This window comes from Acyrthosiphon pisum, chromosome A3, assembly GCF_005508785.2.
Source record: "Acyrthosiphon pisum isolate AL4f chromosome A3, pea_aphid_22Mar2018_4r6ur, whole genome shotgun sequence".
Classification (NCBI taxonomy): domain Eukaryota; kingdom Metazoa; phylum Arthropoda; class Insecta; order Hemiptera; family Aphididae; genus Acyrthosiphon; species Acyrthosiphon pisum.
In genome coordinates this window covers 28,075,437-28,082,766 of record NC_042496.1, presented here as the reverse complement: position 1 = coordinate 28,082,766, position 7,330 = coordinate 28,075,437, and the positions used below count along the sequence as shown (strand labels likewise).

General features: G+C 26.1%; 1 protein-coding gene across 1 annotated transcript in view; it reads left to right on the top strand.

Annotated features, from left to right (window-relative positions):
- The window catches only part of LOC100161548 (rho GTPase-activating protein 7), a 124,958-nt gene that overhangs the window by 17,365 nt on the left and 100,263 nt on the right, over positions 1–7,330 (top strand). The window contains exon 2 of the mRNA XM_003240627.4: positions 1,962–2,100. The gene's annotated coding sequence lies outside the window, so the exon portion shown is untranslated. The remainder of the gene's footprint in view (positions 1–1,961; positions 2,101–7,330) is intronic.

The window sequence follows — 7,330 nt, the reverse complement described above, 5'->3', positions numbered from 1 at the left end:
AAAAGAAAATTTTTAATGAATTTCTAACTCAAAATAATCTTGTGAAATTTTCGTCATTTTTACGTATTTTGTCAATATTTGAACTTTAAATGCTTATAAAAAATAATTGTGACTATGGATTTTTAATATTTTTCATCCGTCTTTGAAACAATATATTAGGAACCTTCTGTTAAATTTTCAAGCTTTTGTACCCAACAAATAAAGTTTTATTGATATTTATAGAATAAAAAACTAAAAAAATTGGAAACTGAAAATGTTCCTAAACAGCTCAAAATAAGTTAAAATATTTTAAAAAAGGCATGGTGTATAGAAAATGTTGACATAAACATTCAGTCAAAATTTCAAGTATCTACGGTCATTTTTTTTAGAGTTACACTGAAAACCAAAATCGATTTTCTCGAAAACAGATTTTGCGTAAAAATTCCCGTTTTTCCTTAATTTTTCTTTTGTTTTTCACGGCGCTTTTGAAACCTACTGGAAAATTTTAAAAATAAAATGCGTATTCACATTTTAAAAATATGATAGGTACGCGTGGTACGTCTAAGCATTAAACATATGTACAGATTCATGTTTACTTTGTTAATACCTAACCTATTGGTAAGCGTGTTAATTGAAAAAAAAATCAATTATATAAATAATATTCACTGTTTATATACGATCATCCTTGGTCGGAGTGTAAAAAGATTATCTCTGTCAGACGAGAATCAAACCGTCGCACGGATGCTGTGGTAATTTTACTATTGGTATATGATTTATTATAGATTATATTGCCTGATCGTAGTAGGTATTATAAATGTTTTCATCGAAGTATTAATTATTTGTGCTCCAACAGTTATGTACCGCCGGAAACAATATTATTATACTGCAGTGTTACTGTACTATATTCAACCACGTGGTATTAATGAAGTTTTATCTTATAAGTTATAACTTATAAGCAATATTAATTGAATTGAATTTGATCGAAAACTTTTTTGCTGTTTTATATACATATAACGATGTTTTTAAACATAAATATGTATACGGTATAAACGTACTGCAATACACACTATAGTAAAATTAATATAAATTAAAAAGTGCATATTATTTTATTATTTACAAGACGTACATTTACGTTACATATTTTGTATTTATAAAATTAGTATAGTATAACTAATAAGCATAATAAAATAATTTTAATTAAAAAAATAAATTATTTTAATGGGAAAAAAATATTAATGAATAGGTATTACATTAGTATTTATTACTCAACGTTTGTACGAAAACATTTAAAACACCTATTTATATAATTTTTTTTTTATCGGTTTTTAAATTTTTGTAATCACCACACAAATGTGGATTCATGCTTTCCAAAACTCAACTTGGTTATATTTATTAAAATAATTTGTATTACTACTGTGTTAATATTGAAATAACACGTGGATTACTATACAGCAGTTGTTATAACTTATAATGATAAAGAGAGATAAACAAATCATTTTGTTAAAAAGATAACAAAATCCGCCAATAAATAAGTAGGTGATACCTACTTAGTACATGGTAAAACAAAGATTAAAATAATTTGAACTACTTAATACTTATATATTTTGATGAATGGACTACCTGTATGTAATATTACTTATCACCGAATCATTTCTTCGATATTTCTAGAGATTTTTTATACTTAAATATAACTGTTGACTGTAGTTGTTTATAGCGTAAACATTAATTATTACCGATTAACATTAGGGAAAATAAATTAATGATTTCCTATAATAATGGCATACAGTATTTAACGATTTGTGTGTAAAAATAATTGTCACTTAAATAATTATTTGATTAGTATATAAGTATTTTATGTACACGAATATAAATACTTGAAATCAACATAATTACGTTTGTAAATATTACGTTGTAAGCAATAGTATCTACCTTTTTCATAGTAATTAATACAAGTGTATAATAATATGTATGTATTTTTTTAGTACGAATATCATTGACGTTATCGGAATGTTTTCACGTTCGACAGCCTGGCAAAACCAATTGCTTTCGGATGATAAATTGAAGAATTCAAAACGAAGAGCATAAAATAATTATATAGCGATTATAATCGTGAATATTTAGGTAAGTGTTTAATATATAATTTTTATTTACTTTTTATTTTCTTCTGATTTTACCCTCGCGTAGCTCACTATTAGTTACATTTCTATCATGGTCATCTGTCATTATTATATTAAGAGGTATTTAGTAAGCACCTCGCATATACGAATATATAATATTTGATGACTTCTATTTAATGTATCATATTATATTCATGTTTACATGTAATACAAATAATAAAATAATACACATCAATAATAAATAATTTAATATTGTATGTGGGGAGTAAATCAATGATGAATGTATTTATTATTTTCATAAATCAATACCTTTGTCGATGACAAGTATATAGTATTAAACATAAGAACTGAAAATATCTAATAGTTTATTGTATAATTTCATTCAATGCTTAGTTTTCGGATATTTTTTGGTAGGTAGTAGGTAATTATTTCATTTTTTCTAGCTCATTCGTCTTGTTAGTTATTTCTTTTTTTTCTTTGCTTCGTAATAAACATTAGAATAATAAAACAATAAATAATATACATTATTAATGATAATATTGCAATAGACATTTCATAGTTTATCGCTATTCAGATCACGAGGTTATATTATGCAAGTATACTAAAGTGTAGAAAACCTTAAAAATGAATTCCAAATAATCTGTAAACTAATTCCTTTTGAGTGTTGACATGTCATAGCTTAATCTAATATTTTCAAACATTATTCGTACATTCGAAAAAATTATGTAAATTATCAGCATACATTTTCGGTGTTATTCATTCAATCTTTTTTTCTTCACTGCACTTTTTAAATGTTCATGTTTTGTCTGAAATATTTCATTTCTTGCTGGTTGAAGATAATTACATGACATTTAAAATTATTATTATTATCATTATTTAAACCTAAATGAGTTCATTTGCAGAAACATTGTGTGTTATCTCTTTAGTGAAAGTAGGTACTACTTTATTATTTAAAAAATGTCTATTAAAACTTAATTTGTTAACATTATATTATAACGTATAATGTTTATTTAATTCAAAGCTTCATATTTATAATCCAAATGCTTTTATACCCAAAGTTTCTCCTACATATTAATATAAATTAAACATTAAACTATTATAACACGAGTTCCTAAGTCCAAATAATAGATTAGGCATAGATATTGATACATCTTTAAGAAGACTTAAGCCAGTTGAAACCTATCAGTAATTTATTAAACGATTATTTTTTTAAATTAAATAAAAATGATGTAGGTATAGTTTTTAATTGCTTGCCTAAATTTTTATAAGATATATCATAAAATATTTGTCATTTACATAAAAAATGTATAGCTATTAGCTACTTCGTACAAAATAACATTGTTTAATTTATTTTTTGAATCATAGACAACTTAATATTAGAGGTATATTATAAATTATAATACTTAACATTAAATATTTTTTAAATACTTTTATCTTAAGATATTATTATTTACTCATTTTGTTAGATTAAAACTGGTAACTTCTGTAACCTTGTCTTGTTTCTGATTGAACGTTGTAAAAAATCTCACTTATCTTATACCTATAGCCAACTCAACAGTAATTATAAACCAATAGCATAATATTATAATAATATGTTACCCATCTTAGCTGTATTATATTTATAGGGCTTGGGTTATTTATTTTCAAAAATTATATCAATATCATATAACTATCCAGTAATATATTTTTTAAATACCAGCATAAATACCTCATAAAAATGATCATTATCCTTGGTACTTAGTTTAAATATCTTCTTTATACAAACCTAATATCATATTATTTATTTTGTCCTATTTTTGTCATTATGCTAAATCAGAAAATGTTTAAGATAATCTATACACCTTTTCACTGTTATTATAATGAAAATGTATTTGTTTGATATAGTTACATGTTATATTATTATAAACAATTTAATTTATGTAAAACCTCAGAAATTCTTTGAACATGATATAAATTATAATCATCAATGGTATAATTCTGATTTATAGTTTGGTGAGTAAAAAATACCAGGAGTGAGGACTGAGGAGTCATTAACTATTTTCATAGTTAATCTGTATTAAAGGTTTTAATAGTTGTTAATAATATACAACGTATTATGATAAACATCAAAACATCACATTTTGAATTTAAGCATACGTGTTTCGTAATAAACAAAAATATGTCTTTCCTTGATATAAACATTTAGTTTCACAGTAACTACACTAAACGTGGTTTTTTATTTACCGTATTTTAATTTTTTTTTAAATAAACTTATTCTAAACTCCTGTATCAAAATGATTTTTGTACACCACCTTGTAAACTAAAATATTATTATAGCTGCAATCTATGACGTAGATTCTACGTAGGTAGTTTTGTTTATAAACTGCGACATTTGAAAGTACACACTTTAATCCTAATGTACCTATTTATCATGTATGTACTCAATAAACGTAATTTTATTCAAAATGTTCGGTTGGTACTTGGTGTTGTACCTATATGGTTATTATGTGCAATGTACTAAACAATAATTTTATTAACTTTTGTGGGTATATCGAATGTATGTAAAACACAATAATAGTATAATTTATAAGGCATGTGGACTACCTGTGTACCCATACCGACATTTGCCTCGGAGGCTCAATATAGTGAGTGCGGTCTCGGGTCTATAGAACATCGAAGAAGATATCGGTTAGACTAAAAAAAAATACAATTATTATTTAATATTTATATCGTGATCTGTCTAAATTACATTAATGATTATTATATACTATATAGGTAAATACAGCTGCACTTTTGTACGGCCAGTAATTTAGCTTCAAGGCGTATGTATTTACCTATACATCGAGTTGACATAAAAAAATCCCTTTTGTTTTATTTCACCGCATTCATCCATCCATCAATTTCCCTGCTGCCATACAGCTGTCTGATTTCCATTATCGTTTTACATAAATTAAAAATGAAAAACTATATACCTTCCTCGATAGAATCATGCAGCGGAGATTCATACAATATTTAACGTTCAATATTCAAAATATATATAGGTATGTTAGGCATATTCAGGAAGGTTCTACCTACTTGTTGCGTTTATGATGTTCTATATAACGTAGGTACATGTACATATTTTTTTTTTTAAAGCAGTTATATACCTATATATATATATATATATATGATGAAGCGTTACATTATATATATATATATATATATGATGAAGCGTTACATTAAAAAAATGACCAGAATTTCGTCAGGAACATTTTATCAATTATTATATTTTGCTGTGCACTAAGAACTGGTATTTTTATCAAACGCGCGAGCGGCTACGTGCATGCAAACGATTTGGAATATTATATAGTCGTGTAAGTCATTAGTATAATAATTATTGTTTTAAAATTTATTGTTTGTCGACATGCAATTGGAACCACTTTCTACTAACTGCGTTCAGTGTTTATCTCAAGTGTAATGTAATTGCTTTAATTTTTGGATTCTTAATAACTTTGTGTGTACTACGATACACGTCTGTTCCGAGTGGTTCGATACCTCGATCCCGAGTTGTACAAATTATGTGTTGGTTTTGTTTTCTTCTGTGTAAAACTATTAATATGACGTATTTCGTTAAAAAAAATGACCACCACATCTGGTAAATAATATGATATTAAACTCACTGCGCGACATATTTGTATTATTATTAGACCGTGATTTGTTTTCAAATTATATTATTATTAATGTCACTCGGTAGTCAGTATATATCATAGGTATTTGAATATTTCTTACTGTTGACCCTTGGGGTGTTCATGAATCATTTCTAATAAATAAGTTGGCAAGTTTTTTTTTTTATAGGTACATAAAACCCATATCGGCAATGTAGTAAGTTATTAGTGATTATTCGATATTATATACGTCGTGATATTATATTCCTTTTTATAATTTATTATTATTTAAAATATTTTCCGATGTTGTGATTGCTACGACGATATTATATTCGTAGAAGACCTTTCCGTAAGGTTAACTTCGGTTAGATGTAATGAAAAATATTGTTTCCCACGTGTCTTGGACGGTATATTCACACAAATACTATACTCTAAAAGTAATAACTATAGGTACATATATCTTTGTTGTATACGTCGTATATTTGTATGCCTATTGGTTATCTTTGAATTGATAAATCGTTTGTATTTTTTACAATATTACTGACCGTTTCTTCCGATTGATATTCAGAGAACATAAATTATGATTGGTTTTGTACACGCGATAAGCCTGATTATTTTCAAATTCATTTTCTTCGAAAAACATTAATCGAATGTTATGCACAATGCACTATAGGTATACGATTTTTCGTCGAATGCTTTCATATTGAACTGGTTTTGAGCGAATAGGTGTTCTTTAAAAAAAATCTATGAGTTTAGTAAGGAAGGTATTATAATTATAATATTATTACATGTTTGAAGTATATTATTATTATTATATTATAGTCTTAAATTATTTATGAAATAATAATTAACTTTGTTTAAAAATTATTTTTTCCCAAACAAAATGAAGTAACAACATAGGTTATTAGATTATAGGTATGATGTGAGTGGACCTGCATAGATTCATTCGTTACAAAATATTAAAATAATATTATATTATATAGGTAGTATCCACTAGTACCTCTGTACCTATTCATATTATATTATCTATTCCTTGTATATAATATTTATAATAACAAAATGCCGGTATAAGATTAGTTATTTGTACGTTTTTAACGAGTAGTATATGCATGACTACCAGAGACTACACAAATTCACAAGGCTATTTTATCTAGGTACTTGACATTGCGAAATTGCAAAATTTGTTGATGATTATTATCCAACGAGTGAAGTCACTGGAACGTTTTGCATTTAACCGCGTTCTACATATGCGTTTCACGGAGCAAAGATCATAATATCGTCCCATTATTGTAACCCATTCCGTGTTTCACATATTATATTTTACGTCATAACAATATTATATTCACCTATGCTGTTGTTAAACTACTGATTCACTTGGTGTGAAGTCAATGTATATATGTATATGTATATAAATAGGGTACCTAAAGTTATTCAAATTTTTCCTGTCTTTCATACATGTATTATGTGACGTACATGTCCCCAACCCCACCCATTCTGAAATTTGAAATTTTTTTCAAGTCAACATTTAGCAGTCAATTAGCAACAATTTGCAAGACTGGTTTCACAATTTGCAAGCCATTAGCAAAACCATAAAACAAAAAAATGTATGGG